The sequence below is a fragment of the Rhinolophus hipposideros genome (assembly GCF_964194185.1).
Source record: "Rhinolophus hipposideros genome assembly, chromosome: 11".
NCBI classification, from domain to species: domain Eukaryota; kingdom Metazoa; phylum Chordata; class Mammalia; order Chiroptera; family Rhinolophidae; genus Rhinolophus; species Rhinolophus hipposideros.
In genome coordinates this window covers 59,701,861-59,719,692 of record NC_138057.1, presented here as the reverse complement: position 1 = coordinate 59,719,692, position 17,832 = coordinate 59,701,861, and the positions used below count along the sequence as shown (strand labels likewise).

Here is a 17,832-nt window from a genome sequence, read left to right as displayed (position 1 = left end):
GTAAATGTATCTATCAAGATAGAAAAGGCACAGGCTTCATCAGATTCTCAAATGGTGAGTGTGATCCCAAAAGCTAAAGACCCATTAAGCTTTATTTCCCTATAGACAGGGAAAAATTCAGTATCGTCTTTAACCCTATTCATAAAACAACCTGAATAGGACATTGAAATGATCAGACAAGTCTGGGACTTTGGTCCCTAAAGTGTGACTCAAGTGCATGATGGCTCGGGTAGTGTCAACCCTTCTGAGCCACAACTCCTCACTTGCACTTTTTCCTAGTGTCCCTTAGAAGCTAGTTCCTGCTGGGTTCCACTCTGGAAGAAGCTAAATCCTTGTAGGACATCACATCAGGGTATCAGAGCCTAACTGGGTCTAACTGGGAACTCTGACCTCCGGGAGACACACGCAAAACTAGGTTTCCCTATCCGTGGCTCAGACAGTGCCCAGCACAGCCTGGTCCCTGCCCACCTCCAACCTTCACTCTCACCCTACTTGTTTCCCTTCATCCTGGCCTACATTAAGTTCCCAGGAATCTGTGCTTCCTCCCACCATAGAAGCTTTACATATATGTTCCCCCGACTCTATTCCACTCCCCTTCCACTAGTGAACTTATCCTTCAGATTTTAACCTTAATCACTACTTCCAAGGCCAAAGAAATCCTCCTGATATATGCTCTAAGAGCACTTAGCACAATTGAAATATTAGATTTCTTTTTGTGATTATTGGATTAATGTCTGTCTCTTCCACCAATGATAATTGTAATAAAAGCCAATATCATTTGAATGTTCACTATGTGCCAGGCACTACCGAAATCTCGACATGTACTCATGTGTTTTATTAGCACAACAATCCCATGAGGAAAATGAGGCACAGAAGAGAAACAACTGGACTGTGAATCCCTAGCTGAGAAGAGACAATGTTGTATAATCCAAGGCAGCTGGGACTGCACTGGCCTGAAGCTCCATGTCTGTTTTCACCGACTGTATCCCCATGCCCAGCACAAGCTCTATGCTCAACAGGGCCCCCAGCATTGTTAACTAAATTGACATGTCTGGCTCAGCCTTGAGCTGCTTTGACACATAAAACCAAGACTTGGGGACAACCTTACAAATCGTCTTCACCAACCCCAACAGAGAAGGAATGGGAGACCCAGAAAGGGAATGTGGTTTCCCTGAAGTCACACAGAAGCAGCACTAGAAACCAGATCTTCCAACCCAGCCCAGTGCTCTTTCCACTTCATTAAATGAAAACATAAAATAAATATTAAGTGTAAAATACTTAGTGAATATTTTTCAACCAATAAAGATATTATACTCCCATTCCCTGTCCTAACTTTGCTGTGGAATCAAAAGGGAAGGAAGATGGGTGGGTAAGGAAAGAAACCTATTTCTTCAGTAATTTGTATTTAAAGAAAAGCACAAAGATTATAGAAAATTGCTATTCTACAATATAAATTGCTCCTTAAAAGTAATTTTTGTTTTTGTTTTTTTTTTTTCAATTACTATAGTGTTGAGCATTTTTTAACACAAAATGACCTTGACTTAGGAAAGTCCCTGTCTTAAACTTACAATTATTTCAGTGTGGTCATCTGTCATCAGTTTCTTTTGTTAGTTCAATGACAACCAAACTTGCGGTGATCTTGACTTACGCAGAGTTGTGCCATAATGGGGGTCTCTGTGGGTCTGCCATGATACAGCCTGGCCATCAAAAAGACCCTCATCATGGCGGGGGAGGCACTTTGAATGTTACCTCAGTGAGAATAGGGGAGGCTTTGGAATTGGTAAAAAGGATAGGTGGGCTGTGAATTGTTTCTAGAGCCTTATTTCTGTTCTTGTAAAGATTCAATTTTAAGACAAGTACAATTGCTTTTAATTCCTAAAAAAATTGGGTTGCAAACTGAATGATACCAAGACGCTGATCCAGCCATCCAAGTACATTATCCTCAACTTGCTTCTTTATATCAGGGAGAAGATCTTCAACTCAGATGGAAATCAAAAGACTGCTATGTTCCAGATTTAGAGCTGTGTTTCTTCGGAATGTCTTAGTAAATCTTTCCACAATGGCTTCAGAATGTTTTTCTTTCTCTCTGGATAGTTTTATTTTAGCTTAGGGGAGAAAGCCTAAAAAATCAGTTCCTATCAGGCTCTGAATATCAGCTTCCAATTCGGTCAACTTCTGACCACAGAGATACTTTTTAAAAAATCATTTCAAATACCTTGTCAGATTTTGGCTTAGACAAACAGTAAATATTCCTGGTAGTATTGAACAACTCCATGAACACAACAGGAAGCACCAAGAGGGTACAAAAGATACCACCCTCCCAAGATCCACAGCTACTTCCAAAGACAATCAAAAGAAAGAAAGACTATTCCCCTGAGAGCTGGCAACAGTCACTAGGGCCCTAGCTGCAATTTCTCTCCAGCCATATTTTCAGGGCCCCACCATGGCAGTTGCCAAACCAAATTCTCAGACAGCAAAATGAGACAAAGAAAAGGCAAAAGCTGTCCTTGGGAGAGAAAAGGTCGATAACCAATGTTTTTTCCTGCCACTCTGAATTTTGAAAAAAGGGAAATTTTATCTTCCTCTCTCAGCCAGACTTGAGAGAGATTTAGGTGAGCTAACTTCGGTAAGAATTCTTACCATTTGCCAACTTCTGCCAGTTTTCTTAGGATGCCATCTATAGGATCCAAAGTGAGTGGGGTGTCCCATTGGGTCTCCTCCTAGTCACCAGAAAAAGTGGAGGAAGCCACCTGTGTCTAATGACCTTCTTGTCTGCTTAATTTAACGCTGTTAAGGGGACATACTTACAGATGAAGATACTAAAGCGCAAAGAAGTAATTTTCCCAAGGTAACACAGCCAACCCCAGGTTTCCTAATTTGAAGTCAGAACTCACTCCATGAAAAATACAATGAAAAGGGGATCAAATATATGGTGATGGAAGAACTCTGGGTGGTGAACACACGACACAACATATAGATGACGTATTATAGACATGTACACTTGAAACCTACATTTTACTAACCAGTGTCATTAAATTTATAAAATAAACTTAATAAATAAAAACTACATATTAAAAACCAACATAAATAATCATCTTGAATTCAAGAAAGAAAGAGACAGATAAGGCCAGAGTGTCAACAACATGATCAGCTTTCACAAGCTGGGAGGCTGACGCAGAGGGCATGGTGACATGCCACCGAGCTACAGAGAGAATCCAGGTTAGAGGCTGAATTAGATCCAAGGGCAGCTGCCTCCCACAGGGCCTCACAGGACCACCATGGACCCTGTACAAGAAGGCTTCCGTCCTTTACTCTGGCGTGGCCTTTCCCACCCGCAATGACACCATGGCTTATTTTGATGCTCTGGGTTTTTTAAATGCCTTCTTCCTGAAAAGGACTGTGAAAAAATGTCACCATGTGCTCTTTAGAAAGCCTCCTTCTGCACCCAGAATAGATACCTTCATGGTAGGATGTCACCAAAAAAGCCCTCTATCCCATAACAAAAGAAGGCAACAATTATAAGGTCTCTTCAAATACGTTTCATAAGTAAAAGACACATGTTTTGAGAAGAGTATTGGTAAATGGGAACGGGTCTAGAGGAACTCACCAAACTGAGACAAACTAAGACATGTTTGGCATGGAGTAGAGAAAAAAAAGGAAAACTGGGACACTGGTAAAAGGACAGAAAAACTACCTCAAATATTTGAAGGGCTGTTGTGTCAAAGACTAGCAAGGTATATTACATGTGTCGCCAAGGGATAGAAAAATAATAATCAAGTCTGCCGATGATGGGACAAGCTGGGCAGGAAGGTGCAGGGGTTAAGAGCAGTCTCTTAAATTCCTTTTCTGTAACATATAAAGTCTCAGTTTCCCTATCTGTTGATAATAATAGTACTAATCTCATAAAGTTGTTGTGAGCATTAAATAAGATCATGAATCTTAAAGGTTTATCACAAGGCACAGCACATACTAAGTTCTCCATATAACATCATCCTGCTGTCCTTCCTGTTTGAAGGAAGTGAGTTTTTTGTCCTTGAAGGTATTCAAGCTGCAACTGATAATCATTGAGCCGCGGACGAGGCTACATCAGGAAAGAGATTCATGCATTAGACAAAGGGTCGGATTAGGTGACCTGAAGCTTCCTTCCATTCTTGGCTTTCAAATTCTTTGTTCCATTGAAACTGAGGTTAATGTGAAGTCCTCTATTGGACTACACTTGCCGCCTCCGGCTTTGAGGTTTTGTGTTTCCATCTTTGTACTTGCAAATCCTTACTGTGGAGCAGAATCTGGAGAGTAAGTCCTAGAGAAGCACAATCCAGGAAGGAAAGCTTCTTTTGCTTGGTGGCTGCATTCCTGGAATTCCCAAGATTCCAGTCTCTTTCCTCCTCACATTGTAAACATTAGGTTCTTATGGGGAGGACAAAAAGGTCACTTTTCAAACCGCATTTGCTCCCAGGCTCTGATCTGAATAATTCAACTCATCTTCAATGAGAGCACCAGTTGGGCTGATCTCAAGCCCCTTTGACAGTTGGAACGGGTGCTGATTTAGGCTAACAAGAGGTCATTGTTTGATCAGGAGAATGGCATCCTCGCTTCTCGGTGAGCAGAACCAGGTATGGGAACATAAAACAAATCCATCTGACTCATTGCATGAACCAGTGGCAGCCAACTGCCTTCCCAAATTCCCTTCTAAGAAGGACCAAGCCCTTGAGGAGGAGGCATTTATTGGGGATTGCTACAATTCGGCTTTACTGCCATTGCCTTTATAACCACAATATAAAGTAACTCCCACAACACAGTGAAGATAAGCTCTTTAAAGAAAATATAAAAGCATTAGCTTGGCAATTCACCCAAACCTCATCATGCACCATAGACATTTTTGAAGTTTAACAAAGAAAAGCACATCATTAAAGAATACTGCTCTATCACCATTCTTATGCAAATCCTTCCAGAGAGTTGGGTGGAAAATTCCATCTAACACGCAGCAAGAAATGGATGTTGCAGGGTGGAAATTTCAGCTATACTGAGTGCATCTATCACTGGTATAATCCAAACTACTGTATGTGCGCTGACTACAGAATTAGTATTGATCCATTCACCATGTAAACATGAAGTACTTTCTATTATTACTTGAAATAGCATGCTATCACAATTTCTATTTCCTCCTTCTATCTTAAATAGAAGTATTGCACATTAGCCCTTTCCTTCATGTACTTTTTGCACAGCTATCTAACTACAGTGTTCAGTGTGGTGCTGAGTTTCCTGCAGACATCTGCAGTATTAGCATTAAAGCACTTTATTTTCAAGTCATCTCTGATGGAAGACAATGCAACTTTCATTTACCCAGAAACCTGTTACCAGAGCTTCTCTTAGAAACAGGCATCTCTCTCTCTCTCTCTCTCTCTCTCTCTCTCTCTCTCTCTCTCTCTCTCTCTCTCTCTCTCACACACACACACACACACACACACCATCCTCTGTTTGCTGAGACCTGCACCATCAGTATGTACCTCCACCAGCCCCACCCCCCAATAAGACAGGTCTTTGAAGCTTTGAGGTGGAGGAAAAAATATTTGCCAAGGCTGAAAATTGTATTTAATTTTAGAATGACTTGCTATGGAACCTCAAGACTTGACTCTGTGTTGCACTGTTCGAATGTCTGGATGCATGAAGAAAAATTACTTTTGAGAACCAGTTTTGATGTTGAAAGGATATAAAAACATAGCAAGGGGTGAGCCTTGTCCTCTCTTTCCTGTATGCCACAGCATAACAGCATGAGGAAATTTGGACTGGTTTTCAAATCCTAGAGGGTCAATTTTAGCTCAAATAGCTTAGAGCTACATATGGCAGAATTCATGTCCTCTGGTGCCTATGGCATTCCCCGGGCACCACATGCATCCCAACCCAGGGCACAGTGCTTCTTGTTATCCTTGCCATGCTCCAAACAATACACACTGTGTGTGACTTAACTAGATTTCCAGTGTCTTCGGAGCCCAGCAGCAGTTCTATTCAGAACACATACAATTTCATTTCAGTCAATGGGAATCTACACATCACAGCCTTAACCTGCCACAGAGCCAACTTTCATGAACGTATGTAATACTGCTTTAGCACAATCCAAGTTGCTCACCACCATTGTTCTCTTTAGCCAACATGTGGAACCTACAAATTTTCATCTGAAAAAAGAAAAGAAAAAGCTGCAGCTTCGTTTAATGGAGAGAAAAAAATCTGAAACCAGCTGAGCACTATTTAGCCACCATCTTCATGTCCAAACTCCTTTCAACCAATCTACAAAATAATAATAATTAACTAATTGATTTAAATTCTTAATGGATAGTGGCTTTGTTGCCACAGTAGACTGAGGCAAACCCAAACAGATGAAATTCTAAAATTGGAAATTGTGTGTGAAATATTCAAAGAAGAGTAAGGATTTTATAAAGGCACTATACATCTAGTACATCTACCTCTAATAAATCTCCAATTTTATCTTTTGACACCAACTATCCAGTCTCTTGAATGTTTAATTGTGTTCACACCAGCCAAGTTCACACTCTCTCTCTTGTGTAGAAGCATTTCAAGTGGACTGTAAAACCTTAAAAGAGTGGATCAGGTTGCTCCAACAATAATTGTGTCATGTTCTGGGGAAATAAAATTAATAAATTAATTAACTGATTAAAATAAAAGAAGCATAAATGATGTCAAATATATGGTGACGGAAGAAGACTTCACTTTGGGTGGTGAACACCCAACGCAATATACAGATGATGAATTATAGAAATGTATGCTTGAAACTTATATAATCTTATTAACCAATGTCACCCCAATACATTTAATAATATTTTTAAAAATAAAATAAAAACAGCAACCATTATTAGTCACTCCTCAATTCCCCCTTCCTTGTTAAAAATACCTCCCTTGATTTTGACCAAGCAACCACCACTCTAGAGAAGGTGATCCTTTCTGCAGCTTAGGGTGAAATTCTGAACAGGTAGTAATTGATTGTACTAATCCCATTCTCTGGGCAGACACTAGTTCAGGAGTGGGCATGTGCTTTAGTTTTGACAAAGGAGACATGAGGGAATTGGGTTGGGGCCTTTGAGAGAAGGTTTCCTCACTCTTGAAAAGAGATTTGATGGAGAATCCACTACCAATAAAAATGTTGTATAATGTTGAATCTGCACATGACCCTGAACTCCAGCAGCCATTGTGCAAGATGCAGAGAGTCTTGATCCTAGTTGAGCTGCTGAATTAACCAACCCTGAAACAACTCTACCTTGAATTTCTTGTTTAAAAATATATTTTTTAAAAAAGAATAATTATCTTCATGGTTGGGGTTCCTGGTACTACATTCAAAGGCATCATGATTGCTACAGGTGAATTATTGACCCTTATAGACTGATATGTTGAGAAATGACCCTCCACTCACTTCCTCTCTTGCAATAGTACCCTTGTCCCAGATGAAGTTCTTAGTTGAAATGGGAATACTCACATATTTGAGCAGACATGGGTTAATGTTGCTCTAAAGATAAGAGATACTAATCAATCTTATCACCAAGTGCTCTCACCAAATAAAGAATTATTTCATGATGGCCTATTAACCAAAATCTGCCCTGGGTACACCCATGAGTATCTAGCTAGTGTTACTATAAAGCTTCAAGAGGGCCTCATGTTTAGAAGGGAGGGAGCAATTACAATATAAAAAGGATATACTCTTTGAAGCCCCTGGAGCTTCACAGCTTTTGAAAAGTAAAATCCTCATTTTACAATTGCAGTTTCCAAGATTGCTTAGGCACATAAATCACTTCCTTCAGAAGAAATCTCATGCAGAAGTAATCCAGGTTAAAGAGTGGTGGGAGCCTCTACTCCACCCACTCAGTTGACATCCCACTGATGGCTGCTGAATCATTTCCACTGAATTGTTAGGTCTCCCTGGAGTAAGTTTAGAAATGATAATCTAAACCAAGAACAAGGGCCATCCCATGTTTTGGGTAATAGAACTTTTTAAGTAAGAAAAAGACATGAAGTCCTAAAAGTTTAAACAAATAAAAAAAAATGCTTTCGTTTGTAGGAAAACATGCAAACCACTGACAAACAAGTGACCTATCAACACAGAAGAAATGGCCAGTCAAAGATGCCTCCTCACCTCTAGGTCAGGATTGAACTGTAGTCCCCCAGAGTGGGGTCGCCTGAGAATCATGGCTGAAAAGAAAAAAAAATCTACCTAAACATAGGTTGAGAAATCTACAGGAAGACATTGGAAAAAATGTGGTCTACATCAGAATTATAGTGTTCTGCACCATCAAAAATGTGGGGCTACACCATAAACAATATTGAAAAACTAAGAACATCTTGGGAGAAGGTATTTCCAACATATATAATGGACAAAGCTTGAATATCCACACAACGTAGAATTTACAAATCAACTTAATTTTTTAAAAAACAACTCAACATTAAAAATCGGGAGGAAAGACAAGGCAATTTAGTTCCAGAATCTGTCCTCTTACCACTATGGAATACTGTTTTTCTAAGTATTAAAAATAACTAATGCAACATCAAAATTACAGATAAACTGCAAACCAATCATCATTGAGAATCACCTGAAGTCTAGAATCAGAAGTCCTGTAACTAAGGATATACAGAAGAAGCCATGTTGAGACTGGTAGGATGGGTAGAGATGCAGAACAGTCTGGTCCTGCATCCACATATTACAGTTAAAAATCAGGAGGGTTATCTAGGCTGTAGAGGTCCCCCTCAGAGGATTGAGGGGTCCCTGCCCTATACCAGGCTCCCCAGTCCAGAGTTCTAGTGCTGGGAAGAGAAGTCCCTATAACTTCTGGCTGTGAAAACCAGAGGAGATTTTGGCTGAGTGAGATGGAGGGCAGCTGGAATCCCAGGTGTTCTGCTTAAAGGGCCTGCTCACAAATTTACTCGCTGATGGACTCACTTGCTCTGAGCTCCAGAGCTGGGGCAGAAGCTAGAAAGGCACAAGGGACATACGGGGAGGAACTGAATTTTCTGGCTTCACAGCAAGGGCTGGAGGGGAAGCTTTCTCCCAGGCAGAAGTGCTGCAGAAGTCATTGTTCCTTTATTGAGCTATCCCCCAACTCAGCCTGCACTTGCAGGTGGGTGCCATATCTGAGCCTCAACCTAGCTAACTAACATCATTCACCCTGCCCTGGTTCACCCTTCATTCACCCTTCCCATCATTCACCCATCCCTGAGACCCCACCCCATCCAACTTGCAGGTTCATCCAAGCCATTCCAGTGACTTTTTCATACAAATGGCCTGTCTTGGCTCATGCTGCAGACTTTCCTAAAACCTCTCAAAGGTTCATAAACCCCAAACAAGCAGCACCTGGCCTCAGCATGCCCCATACCACTTCCTAAGCAGTCCTAAGCCCAATACTAGTGGCAGACAGACTCAGTTCACAGCTTAGCCTCTCCCAGGCACCTCCAAACCCAGGACAGATGAGAACCATCTGCAGATCACTTTGTAGCTCATACCAAGTAGCCCCACACAGGGCATAGGCAGTAGCTAACCTTGGCCTGCAGCCGAGCCCCTCCCAAGATTCCTCAGAACCAATACGCCTGTGGCCATCTTCAGGCCACAACAGAGCACCACCACCACAAACAACACATTCGAAGGGCAGACTTGTCAGGCACTAGAGCCCCTTTAAAGCAATTCCTGCTTGATAGGATCAGCCCCGGCACAACAGCTCCTCCACTGCAGTCACAGCCAGTTCTCACAACCAATCAGCCTGAGGGTCAATCCCTCCCATTAATGTGCCAATAGCATTCAAGACTCAACTACAACAGGAGGGCACATACAACCCACACAAGGGACACACTTGGAGCACCTGGCTCAGGTGACCAGGAAGATTGTCACGGGGCCCCACAGGATACCTACTACATAAGGCTCCTCTACCAAGACTGAGAGATATTGCAGCTCTACCTAATACATAGAAAGAAACACAGGGAGACAGCCAAAATGAGGAGACAAAGAAATATGTCCCAAATGAAAGAACAGAACGAAACTCCAGAAAAAGAACCAAACAAAATGGAGACAAGCAATCTACCAGATGCAAAGTTCAAAATACTGGTTAGAAGAATGCTCAATAATCTCAGTGAGAACTGCCACAAAGAGATAGGAAACATAAAAATTAAGATAGAAACATAAAAAAAAAAGAACCAGTCAGAAATGAGGACGACAATAACTGAAATGAAGAACGCACTACAAGGAATCACCAGCAGACTAGATGAAGCAGAGGACGAAATAAGCGATTTGGAAGATAAGGTAGCAGAAAACACCCAATCAGAACAGCAATAAGAAAAAAGAATCCAAAAACATGAGGATAGTTTAAGGGGCCTCTGGAACAAAATCAAGCATACCAACATTCATATCATAGGGGTAGCAGAAGAAGAGAGGGTACAAGGAATTGAAAACTTATTTGAAGAAATAGTGACAGAAAACTTCCGTAACCTGACGAAGGAAAGAGACCAGGAAGTGTAGAGTTCAAACAAGATGAACCCAAAGAAGCACATACCAAGACACATTATATTGAATTCCAAAGGTTAAAGACAAAGAGAGAATCTTAAAAGCAGCAAAAGAAAGGCAGTTAGTTACCTACAAGGAAGCTTCCATAAAACTGATCAGCTGATTTCTCACAGAAATATTGCAGGCCAGAGGGATTGGCATGAAATATTCAAAGTGGTGAAAACCAAGGACTTATAACAAAGATTACTCTACCCAGCAAAACTATCATTTAGAATCAGACAGATAAAGAGCTTCCCATTCCCTGGTGCGATTCTGTCTTGTGTGTCTGTGCTGCTGAGCAGTACTCATTTATCTCCATCTGTCTTCTCTCCTACATAAGTGCGTGCCACCATCCCATGGAAGATTCGATGGACATGGACAGGAACCCCCTGAGGCTCCAGAACTATCTTTTCAGTTGTGAACTAAAGGCCAACAAAGATTATCACTTTAAAGTGGATAATGATGAAAATAAGCACCAACTATCTTTAAGAATGGTCAGTTTAGGGGCTGGTGCAAAGGATGAATTGCACATTGTTGAAGCAGAGGCAATGAATTATGAAGGCAGTCCAATTAAAATGACACTGGCGACTTTGAAAATGTCTGTACAGCCAACGGTTTCCTTTGGGGGCTTTGAAATACCACCTGTGGTCTTACGGTTGAAGTGTGGTTCAGGGCCTGTACATATTAGTGGACAGTACTTAGTAGCTGTAGAGGAAGATGCAGAGTCAGAAGATGACGAGAAGGAGCATGTGAAACTCCTAAGTATATCTGGAAAGTGCTCTGCCCCTGGAAGTGGTAGCGAGTTTCCACAGGAAAAAAAGTAAAACTTTCTGCTGATGAAGACGATGACGACGATGATGATAAAGATGATGATGAAGATGATGATGAAGATGAGTTTGATGATGAGGAAACTGAAGAAAATGTTCCTATAAGGAAATCTGTTTGAGATACTCCAGCTAAAAATGCACAAAAATCAAACCAGAATAGAAAAGATTCAAAACCATCAACACCAACATCAAAAAGTCAAGAATCCTCCAAAAAACAGGAAAAAAACTCCTAAAACACCGAAAGGGCCTACTTCTGTAGAAGACATGGAAGCAAAAATGCAAACAAGTATAGAAAAAGGTGGTTCTCTTCCCAAAGTGGAGGCCAAGTTCATCAATTACGTGAAGAATTGCTCCCGGATGACTGACCAGGAGGCGATTCAAGATCTCTGGCAGTGGAGGAAGTCTCTTTAAGAAAATAGTTTAAACAGTGTGTTAAAATTTTCCATCTTATTTCATTTCTGTAACAGTTGCTATCTGGCTGTCCTTTTTACAATGAAGAGTGAGAACTTGCCCTACTGTGTCTGATAAATGTTGTTCCATTGCCAAGAATGTGTTGTCAAAAATGCCTGTTTAGTTTTTAAAGATGGTACTCCACCCTTTGCTTGGTTTTAAGTATGTATGGAATGTTACGATAGGACATAGTAGTAATGGTGGTCAGACAAATGGAAATGGTGGGGAGACAAAAATATACATGTGAAATAAACTCAGTATTTTAATAAAGTAATACAAAAAAATGTTTTTAAATGAGCTTCCCAGACAAGAAAAAGCTAAAGGAGTTCATCACCACCAAACCAGTATTACAAGAAATGTTAAAGGTACTTCTTTAAGAAGAAGAAAAAAGAAAAGATAAAAAAATATGAACAGTAAAATGACAGTAAGTACATATCAACAATTACTTTAAATGTAAATGGGTTAACTGTTCCAATCAAAAGATATAGGATCGCTGAATGGATGAGAAAACAAGAACCTTACATACTCATATGCTGCCTACAAGGGACTCACTTCAGATCAAAAGACACAGAGAGACTGAAAGTAAATAGTGTAATAAGTATATATGGAATCATATAGGTACTAAATTTACCGGGGTGATCACATCGTAAGTTATATAAATGCCTCAATCACTATATCATACACCCGAAACTAATATAATATTGTATTTCAACTGTAAATGGAAAATAAAAAACCATTTCAAAAATATTCATAAAATTAAGAATGAGGAAAAAATGTAGACAGACAGTTCATAGAAGAAATACAGGTCACCAATATACATATATATATATATATATATATATATATATATATATATATATATATATATACATATAAGAAGATTCTCAGCTTCACTCCTAATTAGGGAAATGCAAAATAAAACAATGAAACCCTGGGTTCCACTCTCTACCCATTATATTTGCAAAAATTTAAAAGACACAATATCCAGGGTTGCAAATAAAGTAGAGAAATGCACACTCTCACATATCTGATGGGAGTGTGAATTGGAATTCAGGTTTGGAGGACAATTTGGCAATGTTTATCAAACTTAAAATACAATCCATTTTAAAAGTCTGTCCTACAGATATATTTGCACATGCCTGCAAAGATACATCTACAAGGATATTCACTAAAGCACTGTTGTAATTGCAAACACGCAGGAAACATTATAAATGTCCATCAGTAAGGAAAAGACTAAATATATCCTGGCATATATAAAATAGAATAGTGAGCAAACATTAAAAACAGTGAGGTAAATATGTATGTACTACTATAGAAGTTTCTAAAATATAAAAAAATAAAAATGTGTCTTCCAAAAAAGCTCTTTAAATAAAAGATAATATGTATATGAGTATATCCTCTATTACTATACCTAGCATAATGCCAGGAATATAGTAAATACCCAATAAATATTGGCAGTATAAATGACTTGTAAATATTTGTTAGAGGAATGAATGACTGATGAATAAATGAATGATGAATGAATGTACATATAAACATGACAAATTTGTTTGAAAAGATATACAAGATTACTTCAGTATAATGGGAGAGCAATCACTTTTCATTTTATATCTTTTCATAGATTTTTTTAAAGAATTGTATAGGTATGCCTGCTATTTTCATAATAACAGAAATAGAAAAGTGAAGGCTCCACCTGTTTTTTAGGAAGACATTAATATCATAAACAATATTGAAAGATTAAGAAAAAACAAAGAGAATATTTGCCTCATATATAACAACGTTAACTTCACAAAATACCAATAGCTCTTATGGATCAATAAAATAGAGAGAAACAGCCAGGACAAAAGTAGCCAAATGGTACAGGGCACACTGGTAACTGTCTACGTGTTATCTATTCTTCTTTCTCACAAACAGAACTATATTAGGGGGTGGGGCCAGCAATGCAATGTTTACCCTAAAGAAAAAGTACAAATGACCGAAAAGCACATAAAAGATATTCAACCTCACATAATCAGGAAAATACAAAATGAAACAAAATACTTGGTATCTGCTCATAATATAGGACAAAAAGAAGAAAGATTTCTATTACCCAATGTTGACAAGGACTTGAGAAAGGCATTCTCAATCAAAGTCCATGGGATTGCAAATCGGTACAGTAATTTGATATCTCTATCAAATTTTAAAATACATCACTCAGACCTAGAAATAGCACTTGTAGGTATCTGTCCCACAGACTCCCTTATACGATTACCCAAAGATGTGTGTACAAGAATGGTCAGTAGAGCCTTGTTCATTAGCAACAATCTGGAAACAATTTTATTTGCCCATCAAATGAACTGTGAACAAGAACATAGAGTCAAGTCAAGTTCTCTGCCCAGATGGAGCTTGGGTTCCAGTGGGGGGCAGAGGAGACAGACAACAAACAAGCAAACACATAAGCAAGATGCATTCCAATAGTTCCAATAACATAAATACTGTAAAGGACATAAAACAAGCTGATGTGATAGAGCGTTACGTGGGAGGGAGAGGGCAGAAGGGAGGCTATTTACATGGAGCCATTAGGGGAGGGAGGCCTCCCTGAAGGTGACATTGAGCTAAGATCAGAATCAGGACAAAGAACCAGCCCAACAAAGGCAAGGCCCCAAGACCCAATAGGAGGAAGATGAAAGACCATGAATAAAGGGACAAGATGAGATTGAAGAGGAGAACAAAGACTTGATATCATTTAGGCCTTGAACTTCAGCCTGCAGATGAAGAGTTTGGGAAGCCACTAGAGTATTAAGCAAGGAGGGACATGACCAGGCCTACCATTTTTAAAAGATCACTCTTGCAGCGAGGTGAAGAATGAATTGTAGGAAATAACAGTGGAAGGATGGAGAGTACTTAGGAGGTCCTGGCAAGATGTGCCTGCAGGGTAGACCAGGTTGTTGGCAGTGGCGAGCGAGAAGTGTCTTGATATGGGGCACATTTTGGAGGTAGAGCCAATAGGATGTCCTAAGTGGTTTGGACTTGGGGTTTGACAGCAAAGGAAAAAATCAAGGATGTCTCCAAGCCTTGGGACCTGAACAACTGGTGGGAGGGTGGGATTATTTTCTAAGATGGAAAAGGCTGGGGGAGGAAAGTTTAGGATAGAAAGTCTAGAGTCCGTGGTGCACTTGTTAAGTTTACATGTCCGATGAGACATGAAAGTAGAGATAAAGTTGGAAATTAACATATGTATTTGCAAATGCACAGAAGAAAATCTGAGAGGTTAGCCACCTAACTGATAAAAGGATTCTCTCCAAGACATGGAATGGCGAGTCGGGGGAGGGGAGAGGAAGAGGAAAGAAGCTACTTCTACATTTCATTTTATATACATTAATAAGATTTAAAATTGTTACAATGAATATGTATTACCTTTGAAATTTAAATAAATGAATATAAATAAAAGAAGACTAACTGAGTGATTCGGAAATTTTTCCACAGAGCTTTTTCTTCAAACAAAATCTTATCTAGAATGCTCTTCCCATTGTCATCATTCAGGCCTCAGCTCAAATATCACATCCTTGGAGAGGCCATTCTTTAACCACAGGATCTCAAGTAGCTCTACCGCTTCCTTCTCCCGAGTCACTCTGTTTTATTGTGTTCTTATCACTTATAACCCAAAACCAACTTGTCTATGTATTTGTTTACTTGTCTTCCCTACTAGAATATACAGGTCAAGGACTAGGGATGTTGTACGTCTTGTTTTCCACGTATCTCTAGAATCCAGAACCGCGAGTTGCATACAGCAGGCACACAATAATCACTCCTTTGATTAAAAATGAACTCCAATTTGTCCTCAAGATAAAAAGCTGAGCTGCTTCAATTGAATTGAGGGCAGGAGTCCAGAGTCTTGCCTCTACCTTTCTCTCCTCCCTCCCTACCACCACTGGGCACCCTCAGGTATGTCCTGGAGACCCTCTAAGGCCCTGCAGGAAAGAGTGTAAAAACCACAGGATTGCCTGATGGGCTCAGGTCTTTGCAGTTCCGACAATCTACAGAAGTTCGGCCTGAGCCCTCCTTCTCAGCAACCCCACCTTCCTTGGGTTCCATCCAACACTCAGTGTTACACTCCACCCATCTCTTTCTACCTCACCTCCACCGTCCCAACTTCTCTTACCCAAGCACGCCTCCTGCCAGGTGCTCCAGGCAGTGCCCACCACCCACACACTGCTCCTATTCGTGGAATCACCAGCAAGTGCCAGCCCCAGCTCAGCTCTGCACTGGACACAGTAGATCCAGAGGCAAGCCAACCAGGGCTCCACCCTGCAGGAACCGCACGTGGGACATAACCCAGGTGACTCGATTACAGCAGAGTCCCCGGCATTCTGATGGCTCTCACAGGCATGTGATCAGGTCCAACTGGATCCCTGATTCTTTCTCCAGCCTTCCAGATTATCCGGAGGCTATATAGTCAGGATTAAACAAAGACTTGTACATTCAGCTGCTGTCTTTATAAGATGGATGATCGCACTGGCCCGCCTCCAAAAAAGGGAAACGCCATCTATCTGTCTTGCTTGGCCTCCCTGCCACTTCAAGCAGGGGTTAGCAGCATCCCTGGACACTGTCTTCTGTCCCTTCTGTGACCTGGAGGGAGCAACCCTCATCCTCAGACCGCACTCCTGCCCAGGCTTACCCCAGGTTGGGGCTTGCTTATATGCCTGCTGCCTGCCTTGGTCCAGGGCCAGCCTCTCTCCACAAGAACCCAGCACAGAGGCAGAAGCATCACAGGTGTTCAGTAACCCCATGTAAAGGCAAGTCCCTGCCACTCTCAGGATTTTGCCACAATTCAGAATCTTCCTTATGCCCAACGTCTCCCTTGGCTACTGGAGGTGCCTCTGACTCTGTGTGGGCCGAGGGTGGAACCCAAGGTAGATAAAGCCGGGAGAGACCAGAACAGGGAGGGGGGCTGTTGCAGTCCTCATCCCAGTGATTCTCTCTGGAAGGAGAGGGCTAGAGGAACACTGCTGGCCCCCTTCCCCAGAGCCCAGCACATGGTGCTCAGGGGCCACCTGCTGGCAGCCAGGGGCACGTGTTGACTGTCGGGGTGGAGCTGCTTAGACCCAGGGCTCCTGCAAGGACACACACACATGCATACAAACACACATCCCACATCCCAAGCATGCGTGTGCTTACACCGAGAGCCATGCGTGCACACATATGCACATGCAGACAGGAGCCCAAGCATGCAAGCACACAGACATAACACAATTACATGTGTGCTCATAAACATGGCCCTGTCCACCTCCATGGGCACACAGGTACACACATACATGCATACACATGTGAGGGTGGCCCCTGACTGAGTCCCTCCTTCCCCCAGGGTCCCTTTGCAACTCCCTGCCTCCCACCCATCACCTAGGGAAAGACAGAAGCCCATGTGGCCTCTGCCCCTCTACTCTCCTGCTCTTAGGGGGTAGGCAGTATTCATCCTATGACTCAGGTACCAGAGGCCCCTCACAGGACCTCAGCCTCACCTTAGCACAGGATGAACTTGCCTGCATACAGCCTCTCCTCACCTGTGGCCTTTGTGTTCTGGACAGCAAGGACGTGGTGGCAGAGGTCTGCCTCAGCAGCACGAGAACAAGGACTCCAGGGCCTTAGATGGCAGTAATTTCATTATGGAGGACAGCTGTCCACGGGTCCCACAGTGACATAGGCCATAGAAGCACAGGATGGCATCTAGAAAGCTGGGTGTGATGCTCGTGAACTCTCTGAGAAACTGAACCCATAGGCTGACATCTCCAAGGGGGTGGGTGTTCAAGACTGACAGAGCCACAGAAACCCAGGTTCAAGATCAAAGAAGGAAACTAATGTTTACTGAGTGCCTGCTGTGTGCAGGCATTTTTCCCACATGATCTCATTCCATCCTTACTTCCCTGTTAACTAATCTTCACAACCCCTTAACAAACCATCACCAAGTCCCATTCTTTTCCTTTGTGAATGTCCCTTAGATTTTTCCACTGCTGCACCAACAGGTCCAAGCTTCCATTAGCCTCGCCT

General features: G+C 41.5%; 1 pseudogene across 1 annotated transcript; it reads left to right on the top strand.

Moving 5' to 3' along the window:
- Positions 1-10,887: 10,887 nt before the first annotated feature.
- Positions 10,888-11,769, top strand: LOC308504925 (nucleophosmin-like; annotated as a pseudogene). The gene has a single exon. The product of its transcript is annotated as a nucleophosmin-like (transcript).
- Positions 11,770-17,832: the final 6,063 nt, after the last annotated feature.